Source organism: Herpailurus yagouaroundi, unplaced genomic scaffold, assembly GCF_014898765.1.
Source record: "Herpailurus yagouaroundi ecotype Mexico unplaced genomic scaffold, PumYag 203, whole genome shotgun sequence".
Lineage (NCBI taxonomy): Eukaryota > Metazoa > Chordata > Mammalia > Carnivora > Felidae > Herpailurus > Herpailurus yagouaroundi.
In genome coordinates, this window is record NW_024412434.1 from 24,781,162 (window position 1) to 24,805,193 (window position 24,032).

Sequence of the window (24,032 nt, forward strand, 5' to 3'; positions counted from 1 at the left end):
ATATGAAGACATCCCTCACAATAACCAAAATCTCTGTGCATTTCCCCTTCCCCAGGAGTAGCGCCCTGTCTGAGCCCGGACCAGACTTAGTGTTTATCATATGCTTAGGACTGAAAACTGCTTGTACGGATAGCCTAGGACTTCCCTTCACCCCTGTTTCTTTAGAAATTGACTCCCTTTAGTCCTCATTACTTCTATAGCTCTATGGCCTATTTAAATATTTTAATTTTATAATGTATCTGGCTTTTCACACTCATTTCATTGGGAGGATTGTCATGCTGTGAACAGCTCCATCCTATCCTTCCCCAAATATAATGTTATTTCTGTTTATTTTAAAGTTTTAGATGTATGATATCATGCTGCGTTTAGTTTTCTGAAATGTCTTGTTTCACTTAGATTTCCACTAAGCATATAGAAGTTGTAGCTGTAGATAATGAACAGTCACTCAAGTAGAAGATTCCATTCTTAATACTACATAATTTTTCTACTCTTCTACTGATAGGTATTTGGTTTGTTTCTAGATTTTTGTTTGGTTCTGGTTATTATAAAAACTGCATATATTATGTCACTGTTACAACAAATATTGCACATTTCTAGTTATTTTGCTATTATGAGAGTGGACGCTGTTGCAAGGCAATAAAAGCCCCAGATCTTTCAGAGGTAAAAGGATTGGTATCCCTCACCTAGCAAGCAACACCAACACAGATCAGCTAAAATATGGGGTGAGGGTAGGGAATCTTAACATATATATAAGAGTTCCAGAAGGTAAGAATAGAGAGAATCAATGAGGGTTAATATTTGGAGGGGTAATACATGAAAATTTACCAGCTATGCCATGATGAAAAATATGAAACCACAGCTTCAGAAAGCACCCAAAGAAAATGAATAAAAAGAAACGTAAGATGATATGTAATGATGACAAAAAGGTAAAACACTGTTAAAGGAGTCTTCGGTTTCCAGCCATAATGTAAGAACTAAGTGTTGGACTTAGCTTCCTGCTATGAAGAACTATAAATCTGGGTAGAATGTATGAAACTGTGTACAGATATTAAACCATAGGTAGCTCAGGTCTGTCATCCCTGAGACAAAAAGAAACCCCTGAGGTAAGCACCATATTTACCCTAGCTCTCTGCATAGAAAGTGACTCCTAAATGCAACAGACAAGAGTAGAGCTAAAGCAGAGTATCAGGGTCTCACTGACATGAGGAGGCTAAGAACAGATTTCAAGGCTACTGAAGCAGCTAAAATGTGCATAACGGCTCCCAGAAAGGAGGAGGCAATGGAGAGAGGGAATCCTAGGATTTCCTAGGACTGCCTGGGAGAGAGTGGCTGCCTCAAGGTTGGGAGTGGAACCAAAAGGCTGCATAGTTCTAGGAAATACTGATGTCCTGACTCAACCATAATTGAAGGACCTTGTTACTACTGTGGACATTCAGCTGATATCTCAGCACAGTTATACCTAAGGGGTAACGATCATGCCCCAAAGTAACTGTGATGGTTCTTAACAAAACCTAGAACTAAGTTTCAGCAAAATCATTAAAGGTGCCAGAAAATTAACTTCCCATTTTAATAAAACACAACATTCCTTACAAAGAGACATTAAACCACACCTGTTATAACTGATCACCCTTCCCAAATTATATTATTGCATGCTCTCTATACAGTAGAATAGGCAAGAAAATGAATATAGGCATTTATTTAACCTAAAATAGACATGAAAAAAGAAACAGTAGGACAACAATAGATGGGGCGGATAGAAAAGAAACAGAAATATGACATAATAAACTCCAAATATGTCAATAACTACATTAAATGTAAATGAATCAAACACTTTCATTAAAAAGCAGAGAGTAGCAGATTGTATAAAAAAGTCAGAATCAACAACATATATTCTAGGAGATTCACTTTGAATTATAAACCACAACTAGGCTTAAAGTAAAATAATGACAAATTTATGCCTCATAAACATTAAATATGTGAAAACCATGAAACATATAAAAACATAAAGGCTAAATTTGCATCAAATTAAGCCTACTTCCAAATAAGAAGTATTGGCAGAGAAAAAAGGGGAAATGTTATACTGGTGAAAGGGTAAATTCAGCAGGAAAACATACAGTCTTAAATGTGCATGTATCTCGTATAGGAATGTCAAAGAACATGAAGCAAAACGGACAGAACTAAAGAGTAAAATGGACCAATTCAAAGTTAGAGTCGGCAATGTTGACTCTTCTCTCAGAAATGGTTTGAACAAGTAGACAAGAAATCAATAATGACAGAGAAGATCTGACCTCCGAACATCATACCCAGTAACTGAAAAATATACTTTCTTTTCAAGTGCACATGAAGCAATGACAGACATACCGTACGTGGGGCCATAATAAATCCCAAAAGACTAATGAGAAAAAAACATAGAAAAATGTTACCTCTAATAGGAATGAAAGAGAAGATATCATTACATATTCTCCATACCTTATAGGAATAGGAGAATATTGTCTAAAGTTCCATGTAGCAGATCAAATAAAATTTTACAAATCTGTTGAAAAATTCTACTTACCTTACACAAGAAGAAACAGAAAACCTGAAAACTATTCATTTATTAAAATAATTAGATTGTAATATTACATCTCCCTACAAAGAAAAGTCAAGACCCAGATATACTGGTGAATCCTATCAAATGAATACTGTCCATTGTTATACAAAGTGTTTTTGAAAATGGAAAATAGAACACTCTCCCAACTTATGAGGCTATAATAACTGTAGTAACAAACACTGACATGGACATTACAAGAAAAGTAATGCACAGTCCAAAATCTCTTATGATTTAAAGATATACCAACCCAACTGCTCTGTAATACAACTCCCAGGAGTTTAACCAAGAGAAATGAAAACACATATCCCCAAGAGAATTGTACTTGATGTTAATAACTGATTTATTCACAATAACCAGAAACTAGCAATAAGAATATGTTTAACAGATGATAAACAACATCTGTACAATAGAATACTACTTACCAGTGAAAAATAAACTGAAAGATATACTCAAACTGAAGATATACTCAAGAAAATAAATGCCTCTTACAGGTATTATATTTAGTAAAGGAAGTCAGATATACAATAATGCAGAGTTTAATTTTGTTAGTTCTCTAAGAGCCAAAACTAATCAATGCTGAAAGAAACCAGACCAGTGGTTATGTGGCATGGGGTTGGGGGAGACTGAATGCAAAGGTGTGAAGAAGGCAGTCTGGGGAGAAGGAAATTTTGGGAGTGGCTGTTACACGGACATATATATTTGTTAGCATTGAACTGTACACTTAAATCTAAGCACATTATTGTATATTTTGTATGTAAAATTTATAGTAAAAGTTGTGGAAAACAGAATAGGTAGAATAGTTACAAAAGAAGGACAATCGAAAGAACTGCATATATTTTAAATACAACAATGTAAGTCTGAAGAAAATGGAATATTAACTTTAAAACACAAAGAAGGATATCCTAAACAAATATATGAATTGAAATTCTCTCTGTATAAAATATTATTAATGTCCAATTATTGAGATTTTCATAAAAAGTGAAAATTTAAATATTAGACAAAAACGGTATGTATGTCAGGTAAAAGGTGAGTAGAGTTAAAATCTTAGAAACTTGTTTTCTGGAAACAAATCTTGTTTTCTTTTTTTTTTTTTAATTTTTTTTTCAACGTTTTATTTATTTTTGGGACAGAGAGAGACAGAGCATGAACGGGGGAGGGGCAGAGAGAGAGGGAGACACAGAATCGGAAACAGGCTCCAGGCTCTGAGCCATCAGCCCAGAGCCTGACGCGGGGCTCGAACTCACGGACCGCGAGATCGTGACCTGGCTGAAGTCGGACGCTTAACCGACTGCGCCACCCAGGCGCCCCACAAATCTTGTTTTCTAGAAAGGCTTTACTTTGGTTTTTACCTTTCTTAAGTTAAATATTTATGAAAACTACTTCAACAGTAGTCACAAGAAACAAATAATAATAAAAGAAAGAGAAAAATAGGGAGCTTAAATTTCAAACCAGTAGAGGAAAAACATGGAAGATAAAATAGGCAAACAAACAAAATGAAGAGGTCGTAAGCGAGAAAGAATTCTAATTGTAACTGACACTCATATAGTGATTCCTACAACCCAGGCTAGTTTAATCACTTTATACATGTGAACTACTTAGATCACAAAGTGGCTTGATGACCTTTATGGCTTGATGACCATCCTCATATTATAGAGTAGGAAAGTGTGACGCAAAATTTCATAAAGCTACCAAGTGGCAGATTGAAAACTAGGCGGCTTGGTTACAAAACCCGTTCATGAAACCAAAATCTTCTTGTTCCCCAAAAAGTGGAGCAGAAAAAAACCAAAAAGAGATGGAATGAAAGGAATTCCAAAGTAATGACAATGATAAGTGTACAATTATGTATGATAATTATAACTAATGTTACTGGCAAAAGACAGATTTTCAAGGGGATTTCAAAAGTTACATGTCTATCCCGTTATGAGTGGTATATGTATAGTATGAAAAGCTGAAAGCACAATGAAGGAATAAGATACATAAAGAAAACAGAAACCAAAATAAATATTGGATAGCTACATCTATATAAAAATATACTTTAAGGCAAAACATATTAAGGATAGAGAGGACCACTACATAATAATAAAAGGATTCTATTCCCCTGGATGTTATAGGTCTGCAAACTTGTATGCATCTTATAAAATAGACCCATAAATATAATACAAAAATGACCAAAACTGCTTTTGAGGTTCAGCCCATGCTAACGGTGAATAAATGCTGATGAAGTAATTCAGATAGAAACTTGAGCACCAACTTAGGAAAATTTACGTTGCCCAATATTTTTATGTTTTAATATGACTTGTATGTAGAACTTCCCATCTTATTTTAATTTTTAATTTTTTAATATTTAAAAAAATGTTTATTTATTTTGAGCTCGAGTGGGGGAGGGACAGAAAGAGAATCCCAAGTGCAATCTGTGCTGTCAGCGCAGAGCTCGATGTGGGGCTCAAACTCAGGCGTTTTGAGATCATGACCTGAGTCGAAACCAAGACTAGGACTCTTACCTGACTGAGCCACCCAGGCTCCTCTGAGCATTTTGTTTTTAAATATGGCGATAGACACTTTTGCCAATAAGACATTAATTACCTCATTATCATTACTTTTCCCCTAAGTTTTATTTAAAAGGATGGATTACTGGTTTAGAAGTTGTACACAATGCTCAAGGTTCTGATATATATTACCTATATTACTACATTTACCTCCTGAGAAATCAAACTAATTTACATTCAAATGGATATATGAGAATTCTTTACATATTTTCATTTTTAAAAGGCTTCAACAATATAGATAAAATGGAGTAATGTATATTATCTTAATTTTAATTTGACTTCTAGGTCATTTAAATAAGATTTTTTTCTTACTAGTCATTTATATATCTTATTTGGAATCTGTTTTCATGTTTTACCAAATTTTCTGTTAGGGTGTTTATGTTCATTTTGACTTGTAGGAGATTTTTATATTAAAGATATTAAAATTTATATTTTGTATATATTTAAAATTTTTATGTTTTTCTTTATTTTATTTCATTTTATTTATTTATTTATTTATTTATTTATTTATTTTATTTATTTATTTTTGAGACAGAGAGAGACAGAGCATGAGCAGGGGAGGGTCAGAGAGAGAGGGGGAGACACAGAATTTGAAGCAGGTTCCAGGCTCTGAGCTGTCAGCACAGAGCCTGACGTGGGGTTCAAACTCATGAACTGTGAGATCATGACCTGAGCCGAAGTTAGATGCTTAACCAACTGAACCACCTAGGCACCCCTATCTTTTGTATAAATTATTTTAAGTTTTCTGCTAACTTGTGTTTGTATAGACAAAGTTTTTTGTTATTAAGAAATTTTTAGGTTTGATGTACTCAAATCTATCAGTTTTTCTTTTAGTATTTTTTACGTCATCATGTTGAAATAATCTCTTATCATTGCAAGATTATATAATGATTTCCATGTATTTCTATGCATGAAAATTAAATATACATCTAAGTTACTCGTATTTCAGTAAAAAAAATTACAACAAAAATTATAGTTAGAATTGGGTAAAATAAAATTATAACTGAGTAAAATGAAATTACAAGTCAAAACATGTTGAATATAGTACTAATAGTAAATGGAGGGAAGTTGAGAGTCATGAATATTCATTTTAGGAGATAAATAAACCAAAAGAAAGTATAAAAAGGGTACTAAGTAAGCCAAAGATTAGAAACCAATGGCTTAGAACATAAAGATACTACAGATATTCAAAATTTCAATAGTTGTTTTCTTCAAAAGAATAATAAAACAGAAAAATCTCCTATAAATGAACAATTAGCAACAAAAGGGGACATAATTAAGATAGAGGAGAGATTTAAATACAGTTAGAGAATACTGTGAGCAACTCAATGCCATTTAATTAGAAAACTTGGATCAAATAGGCAAATTTTTAGAAAAATATAAATTTTTATAGAATGTTCAAGAAGAAATAGCAAGCCTACTCTTATAATAACCCAAGAAACATAATTAGTATTAACGATAATCTCACAGAAAAGTCACACACCTCAAATTACTTTGCCAGCAAATTCTATAAAACTTTGAAGGAAAAGATCATTCCAATTTTATTCTATCTCCTCCAGAAAATGGAGGAGATTTCATTTCAACTAATTCCATGCAACTAGCATAATCTTAAAGCCAATCTCAATTGTGATCCTATATCCAAAACTCTTTAAAACAGCCTAATGCAATATCCCCCCCCCAAAAAAAATTTACAAACTCCCCTGGGTGTGTCTCTATTTACTTGAAGTACCACTGAATTTTGCAACCAACTGGCCACTACAGGTGGCCAAACCCTGCACCTATGTTTCAAAGATTCCTACATCTGCTGGCTTCTGGCTGGCTTCAGCCAGTGGGAGGCACTGGAAGGGAGACAGGAGAGTAGAAGCATAGGGAAAGCCAGGATGCTTCTCCCTGGCTTTATTTTGGATGGACTTTCTAGCAGCAAATGACTCTCCTGTGTCTCCAGCTGTCACTAGCTGGCCTTGCCATGACTCCACTTTCACTGAGTATTCCCCAGGGCAGGTGCCTCCTTGTCCCATTTGGCTTCTGCCTATTCTATCACCTTTGTAGCCAACCCCCTGGTGTAAACTGTCTCTATTATGATGCAAGAAGTCAAGTTACATTTTAATGAGGAGTGTAATCACCACATTAACATATTTTAAAAGACATTTATATAATCATCTTAATAAATGTAAAAATAACTTAATTTCAACCCTGACTCATGTTTAAAATTCTTAGAAAACTAAAGCACTTCTAACTAAATAAAAGATAGCTTACAAAAAACATCATTCTTAATGGTGAAACCTTAAAAAAATTCCTAGGGAATGTTTAATATCATCATATCTTTTCATCTTTGCACTAGATCCTAAAACTTAGAAAGAAAGTAGATGCAGAGGTATAAGAATGAGAAAGAAACAAATTCTCTTATTCACAGAAGATATGTGTGTATAAAGAACATAGGAATTAATATAATAATTATTATCAACAATAAAGATGTTTGGAAATGAAGCTGCTAGAGAAATAAGTATAACAAAATTTGTGCAAGACAGGAATGAAAAAAAGATAATTTTATTAAAATATGTTATAAAACAATCTAAAAAAAGAAATATATGTGCATTCATTAATTGGAAGCCTCGGTATTATATTTAATTTTTCCTCAAATTGATCTATAGATTTAATGATATTTTGATCAAAATTCCAAAAGAACATTACGTGGGGCTTTGTAAGTTGATTCTTAAATTTATACAGAGGACTCAAAGGCCAAAATCTGCCAAGAAATTTCTAACAAAGAATAAGATGTGAATATATGTGTAGGATTGCTTTACCAGGCATCAAGACCTATTATTAAGCAGTAGACAGTGTGGTACTTGTTCAGGGATAGAGAAATTGATCGATGAAACAACATACGGAACTTAGAAATAGTTCCATCCATCCATGAAAACTGATGTCCCTTTTCACACCAACTTTGCAATAAAATAGGTCATTTAAGTTCAAGCTTACATTCTGTGGGATTCTATGTCAGTAACATTCAGAGCATTCTCTAAACCCTCTCAAGATAGTACTGGCAGACACATTGGGAGTGTATAAGAAAAATCCGTATCCTGATTAAGCACCAGTTCTGGTAAGAATGAATTACTGGTCCTCTAGGATAGAAGAGGTCTAATATAACAGATTTTACCCCCGAGTGACTGGCTCACCTCCTGGCATTATGATACCATGTTGAGAGCTCAGGTTTGGTCTCTGCCGCTGGCAGGGTTGGATATTTAAGAGCAGCAAAAGGTAGTTGAACATGAATGAGGAAGAGCCTTGGTGAAAAGCAGTCACTGGGCTCACACTTAGCCTCATCTCTATCACCTTAGCTTCTCCATGTATGGGTCAATGGTGCAAGGACAAAAAACTGGCCAAGGACAGAGTCTGCCTGATATTTACCTCCAAACCTAACCTATCTAGCTATTGAGTGCTTTCTTTTCTGGTAGGTTTTGACTTCATGGATCCATCACATGTCTATTTTCCTCTTCTTTGTTTTCAGTTTTTCACTGTGGTTGCTTCCTGGCCCTTACCAATCAGCCAAGTCATTGCTTCACGTCATTTATTCATGTATCTTCTCACTTGAGATTACTTCTCCTCATACCAAAGTGACGACCAAGTCTACTGTCTGTGGCTCTATGAATAGATTTTCCACCATGATTCTTGGAGATCATTCCTGATTAGGTCTATAGGTCAACGCATCTCTGTACCAACATATTGAACTTAATCATTTTTGAAGCAATGCTTTTTTTTTTCCTCCTTTTTTTTTAGGGAATACTCTGGGAGGCCATGGTTGTGCACTGGGGAAAGCCATCAATACAACAGATGTTGGTGATATGGGCATCTGTTCTTTTCATTTTGGGGGCCATCTGGACCTGCTAATGACACATTCTGAATGTATAATTTTTATTGTAAGATGGATTATGATTGCATTTGTGCAACCTTATAACTTGGTGAATTTAAGCATACCCAGTTTTTTAATGTACTGTAGTGTGTTTTTAGTCAATTGATGTCCCATGATTAGGCATTTGCCAAATACTTGCACCAGGTAGCTTGCCAGGAGCTGCTTCTCAAACATATGCAGAGAACCCTAGTGTTCTCTGCAGTGACTTACCTAGTGGAGTCAGCCAGAGGCTTTATACAGTATCTTATCTACCACAGATACCTCCAACACCATTGGACCTGCCAGATCATATCATCTGAACTTGTGGCAAAGTTCTCTCTTGCTCTGTACAATTAAAACTGACAGAGTTTTGAATTTTCAATACATAGATCCAAGCACCAGGTATAAATATGTTATATGCTGCCTCCAAACCCAAAGAAAACCACCAAACCTGGGGTGGTATCTCTTCCTCAGTGATAAAGGGCAAAAGTTCAACATCTAGTCCTTTTCCCTACATGAGTATCAGAACAGGTCCCAGATTATTGGAATCGTATGAAGATGCTGAATGTTGTAGGGCACATGTAAACCCTATGGCATATTATCTACCTTTACAGGCCATCTAGATTCTGATGATATCCTCATCAGGGCATTAATATGATGCGATCAATACAGTGGCCAAGATATTTTACAGAATGACAAGATCATCAAAATTTCAATAGAGTATATTGTGACAAAGAGCAAGAGGGCCGGCAGCCTTGGAGCCAGAGAGTGATTGTGTACTGTTGTTCTCCCACGTAAAGGCAAATAGCTTTGATCCTCTTTACCTATGGATATTGAAAATAATTCGCTGTATCAGTTGGCATTCACCGTATCAATAGCCAAAAATCCAAAGTGTCAAAATCTGTGATGATCTGTCTCATCAGCAGAGATTAGAGCTACAACTTGGTTAGGTTTATAGTAATCCACAATCACCAGTCATAATACATATAATTTTTTTCACAGAGGCCATAAAGATGAATAGAGTAAGAATATAACAGAGGCCCTTTGACTGGTAAGTGATCCAATTCTAGAATTCCATCTTGAATGTACGCTTTCTAATTGGCTTAGAAATTAGAAATTGGCTTTCTGTTGCCATGAAAGCAAAACACAGAACAATCCCTTGAGTGTACGTAGATAATTTGAGAAGGGTTCCTAAGACGCAGAAATAGGAAGTGGAAAAATTAGATACGGAAAGAATTCAATTAATTACAAAATACATTAATTAGCTGTTTATGGTCATGGATAACAGGGGTTCAAGCCTTCTAGTAGCTCTCTGAGGGACCATGGACCACACACATTAGAATTATCCCATGGGTTGTCCCTGAGAGTGTTTATACCCCCACATTTTTTTTTCTGCACAGTTGAAAAGACTTCTGTGGCTTTGGAAGAAGGCTGGAGGCTCCAAAGCATATATCTCAGCAAGATCTTTGTGTGGGAGGTTGGCAACATACTGCACCATAAGGATGCAGGCATAGCTATGAGGAGATCATGTTGACTGGGTGGCAGGGACATGGTAAGTTACAGTCATTTGCAACACTCAGACATGTATACAAATGTTCTTCTAGTACGATGGTCCTGCCGGGTCTTAGTCCACCATATTGCACGGATGCAACAACAGCTCTGGTTGTCATGAAATATATTCACAAATATTTGGATCCTTCCTGTATGTAGGCACAGAAGAGGATTATACTTCCCTGCCCTTTCTGAAGTGAGGCAAAGCTATTTGATATGCTTTGGCCAGTGAAAGGTGAGTAAAAGCTTGTGTGCATCACTTCTGGATGGTAACTTTGAGCCCATGTTTTAGTAGCCATGTTTGCTTCCCATTGCCCTGCTGATAGTGTAAGTGTTGATGTGCAGTCTGTCCCTGAGAATACATCCTACTTCACTGACTTGTGCTGAAGAAATAAAACTTTGGTTGTATTAAGCCACTGAAAATTTGAGGTTATGTGAAATCTGAATCCACTCCCTACAATTGGCAAACTATGGCCACAGCCTAAATCTGGCTCACTCCCTGTTTTGATTAATAAAGTTTTATTGGTACTCAGCCACATCCACTCATATATGTATTATATATTGTTGCTCTAATGCTACAATGGCAGAATTGAGAATGTCCCTTATGGCTCCCAAAGCCTAAAATATTTACTATCTGGCCCTAAACCAAAAAAGTTTGCTGTCCCTGGTATAACTATTCTATTATCATACAAAATGGACAAAAATGTCTGAAATCCAATAGAGCCCCAAATTGATTAATAATGAGAATCATTATTTGGTTTTCTAAGTCACTGAATTTTGGGGGATTAGTTATGCAGCATTATTGTTTCAATAGCTAGTGGATAAAATCACTGCATGATTTTAATTTTATAAAGTTCAAACATGGATAAAACTTATCAATGGTATTTGAAGTCAGGGTAGTGGTAACCCTTTGAGGATTGTGACTGTAGGAGGCCACAGAGTTGACTTCTATTATGTTCTAGTTCTTGATTTATGTACAAGTTCCATGGGAGTGTTCAGTTTTTGGAAATTCACCAAGTTGTTTACTGATGATTTTTATGTTTTCTTTTTTTTTTTTTATAAATTTTTTTAACGTTTATTTATTTTTGAGACAGAGAGAGACAGAGCATGAACAGGGGAGGAGCAGAGAGAGAGGGAGACACAGAATCTGAAATAGGCTCCAGGCTCCGAGCTGGCAGCACAGAGCCTGACGCGGGGCTCGAACTCACGGACCGTGAGATCATGACCTGAGCCGAAGTCGGACGCCCAACCGACCAAGCCACCCAGGCGCCCCGATTTTTACGTTTTCTTATGCATGTTATTACTTCAAAAAAAGTTAAAAAGAGGAATGAATAATATTTACATGCTATTTATATTGAATTTCAAGGTACTTTGTCAACAGAAAAATGCAATTTATAGAATAGTCAATATGAATAGTTTGCAACCATTTGTATAAACCCAAAAGGTAGATATATATATACATAACTTTGGTATATATATAAAATATATCGGGAATGATAAATGTAGTTGCGTCTAGAGAGGATAATTAGGAGGTACAAGTGAAAATTAACTTTTCATGGTGGAAAAATCCCCCCCTCTTTTTTTTACTGTTTTGAATTTTTTTCCATGTACATAAAATAACTTTTAAAGAGTTAAAAATATCAAAACTAAAATTATAATGTATATTGCTTTTGGGGCTGTTGGCTAAAATCAAGTGTAGTATCTGTTCTTATCAGTTTAAAACTATAATGCATATATATCCAATGCTATTATATACTCCCTTCTATTACATGTTTAGTAGTTTCTAATCTTTAAGATTACTATTACTTAGATAACAATGCAATTAATATCCTTGTTTGTAAATCTTTACTTTTTGGATGATTTCTTCAACATAAATTTCTAAAAAAGAAGGTGACTGGGTCCAGCAATGAATGATAGTTAGATACCCCTGAAAATGGAATGAGTTAATTACTGACATGGACACTTTCATCTTACAGTATCTTCTCCCAATATATAGGTGAAAATAATACTCAGTACTTTAAATAAAAGCTTAAAGTTTGGATAAACAACCTAGAAAGTTTTAGGAGTAGATTTTTAAAAACAGAGTTCTTTGGATGATTTATAATCATTTTGATTTGTACCACTACTTAATATGGTCTCTCATCTTGCTTTTTAAAGTTAAGAGTGTTATTTCAGGATGTATGAACCTGAAAGCTGATTTTCCTGATGGAAGAAAGAGTGGGGGTTAAGTAATATTAACTATTATATAAACGAATCACTTGCCAGCTTAAGAATCAGTACTTGTGATACATACACAGACACACAAAAAGGTGTACAAGTTTTTGGTGCATTAAAGTATATGGCGAAGAGGGGCTTCTTTTCCTCTTGGATAATTCAATTTTCACAGTAGGTAATGTGAATTTTTATATATATATATATATATATATATATATATATATATATATACACACACATACATATACACACACACACAATTTATACATATTATATATATATATAAACTTTTATGCTATATATAAATTATGCTATATATAAAATTATATAATTTATATTTGCCTTAAAAACAGGGAGGGGGACAAAACAGAAGAGACTCATAAATGAGAACAAACTGAGGGTTACGGGAGGGGTTGTGGAGGGGGGAACGGCTAAATACATAACGGGGACTAAGGAATCTACTCTTGAAATCATTGTTGCACTATATGCTAACTAATGTGGATGTGAATTTAAAAAAATAAAAAATAAAACAAGTTAAAAAAATAAAGTCTAAGTTGCAGATAAAAAAATAATATATATTTGCCTTAAAATGATCTTCATTTCTTTATCTGTACTGAGGAAACAGATCTGGTTGTATCTTGTATTATTTCCATTGCTGAGAATTCCTTTTCTGTCAGTTTCTCCTCTCTCTACACAATTTCTCTTGGCAGAGAATGATATTGCTGTCATTTTCCTGATCAATAATCGGGATTATAAATCTTAATTCTTCTCTAGTGTTTTGCCAATGGACTAATTTATTTTCTGCCATGCATGTGATCATGCCCTAAGGGGTGTCATGCAATGTCTATATAATCAAAATGTCTGGTATAAAAATCACTGCATATTTTTATTTTCCTGGAGAAACAAAAATTCTCCAGATTTTACTGCATTAGCACTGTGGTGACCTTTGTTTAATCCTCTTAAAAAATGATTGGAAAAGCAATCAGGACAAAGAAAGTATAGCCGTTAACATCTCCTTGTGATCATGTTGTTAAGAATTTGATATCTTTCACTTCAGAAGTAAAATAGAACTGAACTACTTTCTTCTCTACAACTAGTTATGAGCCATCAATGCAAAGGTGATATTACTGATTCTCTAACATACTCCTTTTGACAAAATCTTGCTGGGCGGCTGGATGGCTGAGTCGGCTAAGTACTGGACTCTTGATATCGGCTCAGCTCATGATCTTGCTGCCGTGAGACTGAGCCCCACATCGGGCTCCATGTGCTGGGTGAAGAGCCTGCTTGGAATTCTCTCTCTCCTCTTTCTGCCCCTGCCTCCCCTCCCCCCCAAAATAAATAAATAAACATAAAAAAAAACCTTGCGTGATATGGTCAGGATACAAGTAGCTGGTGTCCTTCTAACATGAGAAATGGACTGCAGGACACAGAATCAAGAATTCTAGGTGTCGGTACCAATTCCTCCCCTGGGAAGTACCGTGCAAATCACCCACCTCTCGCAGAGTATGTTTTCGAAGAAAGCAGAAGTGCCTCCAGCATTCTTGTGTTACCACTGAATTTTTTCTTGTTCATAATATGGATACTAAAGTCATGCTTTTGCATTTACATTATTGATAGGAATATTTGGAGGTAAAGCAAGTTTCTATAGAAGGGTTTTGAAGACGCAAAGAAGCAGACATTGTTATACACAGCTTATATCCTCAGAAAAGACCTCAGTGTTGGGGGTGCTTAAGTCCTCTGTACATAAATCAGTAGAAGAGAACAGTTTGGGAGTCGGAGGAGAGAAGAGATAACTGAAAGAAAACATGAATTTGTGATCAATTCTAGTTTTCTAGAGTTTTCTAGTAAAATTCAGGGATCTCAGAATTTTTAAGGCATTTGTTTGTGGAGTGACATTAAAAAGCAAAGTCAGTTTTCTCCTATGATAAATGAAGAAACTGGACAATATCACTGTTAGGGTCCTGTCCTGATGTTGCATGTATTCTGTACTATTTTAACATCCCTTAAGATTGTGCTTCACTTGCTGGGATATTTAAGTGCCTTGGCCATATTCTCTGAGATTTTCTGTTGGCACAAACAAATTAGGCTATTTGGGCCCAAAGGAGATGACTTGGAAACACATGTTAGAAATTGCAGCCTGTGTAGTTCCCAACAGTTCTGTGAAAATCTCACTGTAACAATATTCTTTGACTCAAGCCATAGCATCAAATTATAAGTGATTATCTTAGCATAAAACTTTACCTTCTGTTATACAGAGACAGATTAGCTTAGAAACGCTAAAAGAAATGTTGGTGGGGCTAAAAAGATGCTCAGGCCTATAATTCTGGCACATTATGCATTGCTAATAGACCTATTTCACTCAGATATCTCTCTTTAGGAATGTGGCCCATTCTCATGCATTTTCAGACATACCCAACATGGCAACCACATAAGGAGACAGTCTGTTACATTAAGTGGGGTAATTTCAGCTGTTTTCACAAATAATACCCAAACTTTCAGTAGTTCAACCCTGCTGAGGTTTATTTCTTGCTCAAGTAACAGTGGAATGTAGATGTTCGTGGACTATGAAAAACTTTGCTCTGTGTTATGATATGGGGGCCTACACCCTCTTCCACGTGCAGCCCCCTACTGTCCTTCATGGCCATAGAGTCCTCTGCTTCCTGCCAATAGACAAGGGGAAAGAGTATAGAGAAAGAACAGCATTTTTTAACCCCTCGGGCTGGAGGCAGCACATACATCATTTCTGTTCCTTTTCTAGTCAAAATTACAGGGCAGCTGGGAAATGCAGTCCCTGGCTGGTCCTTACTTTCCAGAGGTGGGAAAGCATGGGTGTCAACAGCTATCTCTGTCCCATCCAATATATCAGTTAATGTTAGGAGGCTTTTGTTAAGCCTGTCCTTTAACGTTCAGGCCACTGTGTTTCTTTATTAAGTGGCCACCCACACATTAGTTTTTACCAACTTCATTAAACCATAAGTGGAATTTTTGGCTGAGGTCTGTCCCAAGATTGACAACAATGTTCCTCCATTTATGACTTGAATGACTCTCATTACATTCATTACGAAAATAAGAAGGCATGCCAGAAGCAGAGTGGTTATTAGACAAAGCATTCCTGGATGAATTTCTATGAAGACAGTCTTTCCAAGCAGATTGCTTCCCTTTTTGATTATTAACGCAAAGTTCCTGTTCAATAATGGACAGAAGAGCACTCTCCATGTCATTAGGAGACCCGGTACTACATCACTTCCCTCTTCTGGCCTCAGTTTCCTCAATGCAAATAAAGAGTTTAGACTGAACAATCTCCAAGTTCTCTTTATACTTGAGGGGAACCTATAATATTGCTTGCATACCTCAGACCTTAGAAATTCTGCTCTCGTCTTGCGGTCATTCACACCGACGATTTTATTCACACTGGCTCTGCTCATGTCTGACTCTCTTTGCCAGGGTGATCTGTCAGCCACTTCCTAGCCCCCCAGCAGCTCTGTTGCAGAGTTTTTGATCATGAAACATCCTTTACCTGCCACTATTTCAGTATCTGGAATCTGGCCTATATGCCCATATTCATAATCAGTTTCTTGAAGCTTTATGTTCGAGCTTATGATAACTGAGCTACTTAACCCTTTAAAATATATTCCCCAGGTAAATATCACTCTTTTCTCTTCGAATCTAACTTAATGGCCATGAACGTGATGCATTTGATGGGACCATCTGTTTTTTTCTTCTGCCAAAGACACTCTGCACATTTTGGCAGCTTCCCTATGTGTACTCAATAACTCATGCCAAGTACAGTTGGAATGTTTCATGAGTCCAAAGTCTGAAAACAACTGAACCCAGCAGTGCTCATCTGAAACGGAGTGTTGATTTGCGGTGAGTCAGGTACCACAGGCCTATATGTCTTAAGGTCTGGAGAAGCAGCAGAAATATAACGTTAATGTGCTAACTATCCCTGGTTGACAATGGAGAAGTTATTGAAATTTATAGAATCGTGACATTTATGAGATTTTATTCCCAGAGGTCTGTGCCTCCATTTTGGGATTTACAACTTCCATCCACATAAACACCACTGTGATCTCTTTTGTACACATAACCCTGTACACACCGGGACACAGCTGTTTGGTTCAGGAGCAGGTACCTGACTCATGCTGGCTGAAGCTCTGCCCCTCCAGGAGGTAGGTATATTGAGAACCCAGACGGTGCCTCTAAGAAAAACAGCTTGGGTGTTACAGGTCATCATGAGTCTTGTCATATAGACTAGACAAAGAAAGGTAGCCTGTTTTTAGTAAGGGGTAGGGGGGAGGAAGGAGACGGAAAAACAGTGAAGAACAGAAACCTAGGTAAGAAGACAGAATTCAATACCATTTGCGTTTCTGGTTTTTCCTGAGCCCAACCATACTCGTCCGCTTTAATTCCATGAGATATTAGGCTATTTTCAAGAGAACCTCCTTTATTTGCATAAGCAAGTCATGTCACTTGCAAACTGACTATTAAAGTATATCTACAGGAAAAGAAAAAAGTTAGTATCCTTCCAGTCAATATGAGGCTTGAATCATATATAAATTATTGTTGAAGAATCCAGATTAAAAAAATCAAATTTGAGGTTTGCTCTTTATTTAGGATCAATTATTCAAATTGTGGCAGTTTTCATAATTTACCTGTCATCTGAATAGTATATATTTCCTATATGTCCAGATTCTGGAGAGTTGATCTTGGAAAATGTTTACATGTTTAAGCTGGACTTTTAATATTTCATTGGATAACAGATTGGGATGCAATTGGTTTTTTTATGTCTTAACATTAAATTTTCTCACCATAATCTTACAAGTCTTACAAGTTACTCTTACTCAATACTCATTACAGTTCTCATTTGTATAAGAGAAAAACCAACCACAGAAGTCAGCATTACAAAGAATACAAAGCATGCAAAGAATGTCTGAGAAATCAGCTTAAAATAAAGCCTTATTTTAAGCTTATTTTTAATGCTGGTATTCGATTTGTTCAGAATGTAGAAAAGAGGGGCACCTGGGTGGCTCAGTCAGGTAAGCGTCCGACTTCGGCTCAGGTCATGATCTCACGGTTCGTGGGTTCGAGTCCCACATCAGGCTCTGTGCTGACAGCTCCGAGCCTGGAGCCTGTTTCAAATTCTGTGTCTCCTTCTCTCTCTGCCCCTCCCCCACTCGCACTCTGTCTCCCTCTCTCTCAAAAATAAATAAACATTAAAAAAATTAAAAAAACAGAATGTAGAAAAGAATGGGTTAGCCAAAGAGGGAAACATTATTCCTAATTTCTATCATCAAAAATTCACATCATATCAGTGACAAAGTCTTTTAAAACTTAATTAGTTACATAAATAATACACTTTAAAAAAAAAGTTAAAGTACTACCAGGGTCTTGGTATTAGCATCTAGGAAAACTGAATGTCAAACTAGGGCAAATGTAGCTTATGCACTATATTTTGATTAACTCTTGATGTGATTTTATAAACATTGACAAATATATGTTCACATTTTAACGAACCTGCTAAATTACATTTTTTTCCTGCTTTTTGTTCCATTATGTTTACCTTGTTTTAAGTAGTACAGCCCTTTTAGGGACCGTACCCTTTTCCAAGCCAGGAATCCATCCACCACTGAGGTGTTAGTATGATGCTATGAAGGGTCTTTATCTTTCGACATGGAGCTCTGTGTTAGAATTCCAGCTTCAGACATTACTAAATGTTTGTCTTTGGGAATGTCATTTCACCTCACCAAAGCTTATTTTGTTCATCTCCAGTATGATGATAATGAAATTTGACTTGAAATGTGATTGCAGATTTAAAGGTAAGGGCACAAAACACTAAATATGCAGTCAGCAGTGCATAAACTGTTGCAATTACTATTCACTGGTATCCTCAAACAGAATAGGAATTCTCTTTGGCCCCCACAGAAGTTTTCATAAATGAATTGGTTCATCCCATTCTTGATATCCAAGAGAATGACTCCTTCAGAGCAAATGGAAAAAAAAAATTTCTCCTTTTCTGCGTATTTCCATGGAGTCAGTGATTTGCATAGGAGCAGAGATCCTGTTCCGGGTACCATTCACGGTGAGAGCAGAGGATGTAGAGATGGAACCCTTCTTACCTCTGTGACGTTACAGAAGGCTTAATCAAAAAACCTCCCATCCTCTGCTTTCCTGTAGAGATTTGCTGAACGATTACCCAGATACTTTGTGTTCTTTTGATAATATACTGTCAGCAGGGTTGAATTCTTCAATTTATTATCTGTTTTGACCTTCTATTACTACACATATATTAATGAGAAAGTGTCTTAGTCCGTTCAGGCCGCTGTAACAGAATACCATAGATAGGGTGGCTCATAAACAACAGAAATGCATTTCTCGCAGTTCTGGAGACTGGGAAGTCCAAGATCAAGGCTCTGGCAGATTTATGTGTGATGACAGCCCACTTTCTGGTTCAATGTTTTCAATGAACCAGTCTTTTCATTGTGTCCTCACACAGAACATGGTAGAGTGGCGCCTCTTCTATAATGGCACTAATCCCATTCAGGAGGGCTCTATCCTAATATTTCCCAAAGGCCCTACCTCCTAATATTGTCACTTCAGAGCTTAGGATTTCAACATAGGAGTTTTGAGGGGACACAAACATTCAGTCTATAGTAGGAAGAAAGCAAGATAGTTGTTAGCTTTTTTTCCCTACCTCTCAAAGAATGATTCAGAAAACTATATTTCTATTTGGTCAAACAATCAGAAAGTAGAAAAATGTATATGCATTTTTAAAGGAGATTTTCTTATCCTCTAATTTTTCTTACTAAAAATGTGATGTTAAAAAGAAAAGCACATTCCACATTGATGAATGAAAATAGCCTTTGAATGATGGATTAGGAAATGTATTGCATTCATTCTATAAAAATGTCTCATGGTAGAAAATACATTTGCTCAATACCAAGGTTTTCAATTATTATCAAATAAAACATCGGAGTCATGTCTTTCACTACTAAAGTCAAGAAAGGCAAGAGAGTCCTGTTTATTGTGATTCATAGAGAGTTTAGCAGATTCATCATGGCTGGCTCTATTCAAATTTATCACTGAGCATTCAAAAACAATTTTTAAAGCAAATTTTCTATTTCTTCCAATGTAAATCTGTACAAACAAACCATTATGATTTTTATGGGTTCAAACATTCATTATAAATACCTATTCTGCACGTGTTTTAATTTTACTATTCCTTACAGAGTTAACCTTTATTTTGCTTACTAAGAGCATGTCAGGTTAGAACAGTGACAGGCACATAGTAGGCGCTCCAAACTATTGCTTGAGTTACATTTATCTTTATGCTAGAAATGTGTATTTTGACCTTCCGTATTTGAAAACCTGTGTTTTATCTCCACAGATTTTATCAATTAGTTCAGTTCTGATTATTTACTTGTCTGTTTTACTAGGTTCCCACCAAAAGGGCAGTGCACAAAGTTAGATGTAACCAAGAGAGAGACAGAGGAATGGGTTCGTGTATTATTTCTCAAGTAGTATGCACCAGTGTAAAATACCATGAAACTTTATTTGTTTTCTATTAATTTAACAAATCAAATTTTATATTAGGTGAATCATTTACTGGACTTTACAAAATTCATCTTTACCAAATTACACAATTGTAGGATGTATATACCACTCATTTCTTCCTCATATACCCTGCCAATTACTTTTCTACTTTGCTGAACTTTCCTTTTCTTTGTTTCCTTGTTATTTCTTTTACTTACACATTAGGTCATGTTTCATTTAGTTTAAAAAACCTCCCTCTCCTCTAACAATTTAAGGATCTTGAATAGATCAATATACTCCATTAAAACTTACCAATAGTTGACTTATTTGCCATTAGTAATTCAGAAGTGTGTTGTTATGACAATGCAGAGGCATGAAAAAAATATTTAAAAGGCAATTTTTTATCATGATGAGAGCTCTTCAAATGCATATTCACATGGCCATTTTACCCTTTGCTCCACTGCTTGGAGATTTGAGGTATTAAAAAAATAGCAAAAAGCAGCAGAAATAAATTTACATTGTTTGTAGGAAAGAGGCACTGTCCTTGGAAGTTATTCATTTTTATCAAAAGGATAGGGCAGGGTAAATTGTTCCTTGTAGCATATGACAACAGAGGTACAAATGAAACGTCAGGATGTGACTAACATGGTAAAGAAGGCAGACGGTCTAGTGAAACCACCGTTGCTCAATGACCAGATATGTGCTTCTTAAGTTTTACAGGTCTTTTAAAATTTTTTAATTTTATTTTTAAGTTTTACAAGTCTTAGGTCAACCAATCATTATATCAAAGAATCCAGGTCCCATCATGAAAGAAAAAAGCTTTTGCTGTTTTTTTTTTAAGATTAGCATACTTGTTTATTTATGTGATTTTTGTTAATTGCCTCAATAATGGCTATGCTAATTCTGCCATACCTAGTTTACTTTGGTTTACTATCACCCGTTCATGTTCCACAATTGGAGAATCACTGTCAAGAGACATTCTGGGTCCTAAGGACTTAATATCCCAAATTCCACTTTGATGATGCCAACTGATCAAACAGGAAGCGAAGCCCCAAGAAAGTAGACTTAAATGGGATTACAAGAAGCATTAATTCAATGTGGGGAAATGGAGGCCATCACAGATGGACGCAGTGTACCAAAAACAAAGTGTGAAAGATTAAAAGAATAATTCAGATTTTCCTAACTAGAGACAATTGTGTCCTAATAGGCAGTCCAAATATCAAGAGACAGATAGAGGAAGTAGACACATTAATAGTAATAACATAGCAGTAACTGTAGCAGCAGTAATTGTGAAAGCAAGAAGCCCTTGGCACTAGGAATCTGGTTTTTATAAAGGCACAGAGCATCTGAGTACAGTTTATAGTCAGATCTTTCTGGAAACCCTACGGGAAGAAGATATCCGACAGGATGGTGGCAGGTGGGACCTGAGGAGACCAGGACAATGACTATCTCTCCCATTTACAGTGACAAATTTTACAAACCTTCAGGATGTATCTGTCACAGGAAGTTCAAGGAGAGTCACATCTATGAATTTCTTTTGAGTTCAAATTTAGTTTTCAGTAAGACAATATGCACCACAGGGTTGATTTTTTAAAAAATCTATGTCTTTCCCAAGTAACACTTAAATAATATACACTTAGGGGCGCCTTGGTGGCTCAGTCAGTTGAGAATAGGACTCTTGATTTTGGTTCAGGTCATGATCCCCGGGTCCTGGGATCAAGCCCCATGTTGGCCTCTGCTGGTAGTGCAGAACTTGCTTGGGATTCTCCCTCTTCTCTCTCTCTGCTTCTCCCCTGCTCATTCTCACTGTCTCTCAAAATAAATAAATAAACTTAAAAATATATCTATTTAGAAGAATATAAATGATTGAACTCAAATGGATTCAACTGGTTACATGGCAATGATCTAGAAACCTGGCAAGTACTGCTTTAGTTGATTCTTCAGGCTACATGTTAGAGCTGGAATAGGAAGGTTGGGGGCATAGGCCTTAATGTGTCTCCTGCCTTATGCTGCTAGAGATACGTGCAACTAGAGTAGCTTTGTTGGTGTGTGTGTATATATATATCTACACACACACACACACACAAATATATATTGTATATATTTGTGTCATTTCACAGGAGAACCACAATACCCGCACACACACACATCCATGTGCATATACACACACTCACGATCCTATCTATATCAGTACCCCTGAGACCATTTCTTCTCCCTCTTCCTTTATGTTCCTCTTCACAAGAGGAAAGAAAAAAAAAGTCATGCAGTATAAAATAACAATTGTTAATCTCTTCTCAAATTTGGAATTAGTCCAGAAAATCCAAGAGGAAGTTCAACTCACCCACAGTCTAGCTGCAGAAACTACCCCATGTGACTTCCCCACCCCCACCACTACTGATCTCTTCATGTATTCTTTATAACGAACCCACTAAACTTTAATTAATATGAAAAATTCAGGTTTTCCTCTGATTTAAACATGACTGACATCATGCTGCTACTAAGAGTGAAACAAAGTATAGGCACGGTGAAAATATAGCTGAAACCTGGTGCCTGCCACAGTTCTATTTTCCTACTGCCAAGTCATGGCTAGCATTTCCATGATGCATGACTCCAAAAAGGCCAATGGGATTAAAAGTGAAGAAGAGCCCTTAGAAGGGAAAACGCACACATGCCTACATCCATCTGCCATTTGCCCCCCCCCCCCCCCGCCACACCTTTCTGCTCATATTCAGTGAATTGTTCAGAGTAGGCACAAATGTGTTCTTGGAGGGGAGCTGTGTGACACAGGCCACCTTCCTCTCAGACCCTAGCCACTAGCATTCTGCTTGCCTGGACCAGGCTGCTGCCATGTTCATGTATTCTGCTTCTGTGTATGGTGTATGATGTATGAGCCCTGAGGTCGCATAGCCCCTCTGTAGGGTTGCCTGTAATCCTACATCCCATTTCCTCCACAGAACCTAGTACGCTGACATAGCAATATACGAACATCTAAAACGCTGACTGCAAGAGCAACATTAACACATTTTTCACTTCAATAAAATACCCTGGGCTCTGCTTTTCAAAAACCTACAGTCATCTGTTAAAAAATGACTGACCCTCTCTCCCCTCCCCCACCATCACAGTGTGTGCGGTTGACCTCTTCCTGGCTATGCCTTCTCACAGGACTTTCAGGATCAGCAACTCTTGGCCAGAAACAAAAGCAGAATCCTCCCATTTCCCCCATGGATTTGAATGAAAACTGCTGATAAAACCAAGTACAACTGCAAAGGAGATGTTGGAGAAGAACCAAGGTGAGTCTATAGGGAATCCCACATATGATGGCTCACATATTTAAGCTGTGTCAAGGTCACTAACATCTTACCATATCGAACTGAAAAAGTCACCACTGTCTGGACAGTTAGGCATGTTTTCTAGGGAAAATAATAATTTTTTTTATACCTCTTTGCTAACAGGTTGGTTCAGTAATAAATATGTGAGATCTATTAGTTAAAAAAATATTTAAAATTAGAAATTTGTTCCAACTATGCCTATTGTCCTTGGCCAAATAGTTCTATACATACCCACCTTTATTTCCCAGTGCTGCAGATTAGGAATAGTACAGGTCATCTCTCACTGTATAAATGTGATTTTGGATCACCTGAATTCTTGGAGACTCTAATTAAAATTAAAAAATTCTGAGAGGATGAATCTCATCAAAAACCACCTGAAATTC

General features: G+C 36.4%; 1 long non-coding RNA gene and 1 pseudogene across 2 annotated transcripts in view; both read left to right on the top strand.

The window, feature by feature from the left end:
• The window catches only part of LOC121014834 (uncharacterized), a 47,091-nt gene that overhangs the window by 9,618 nt on the left and 13,441 nt on the right, over positions 1–24,032 (top strand). Inside the window, exons 2-4 of one of the 2 annotated variants that reach the window (XR_005783454.1) lie at positions 10,028–10,076; positions 10,736–10,811; positions 23,483–23,610. This is a non-coding gene — a long non-coding RNA (uncharacterized LOC121014834). Of the gene's footprint in view, positions 1–10,027; positions 10,077–10,735; positions 10,812–13,887; positions 14,080–23,482; positions 23,611–24,032 lie in introns of those variants that run through there. The other variant, XR_005783456.1, reaches the window with a different exon arrangement.
• LOC121014919 (uncharacterized) lies at positions 12,240–12,337 on the top strand (annotated as a pseudogene).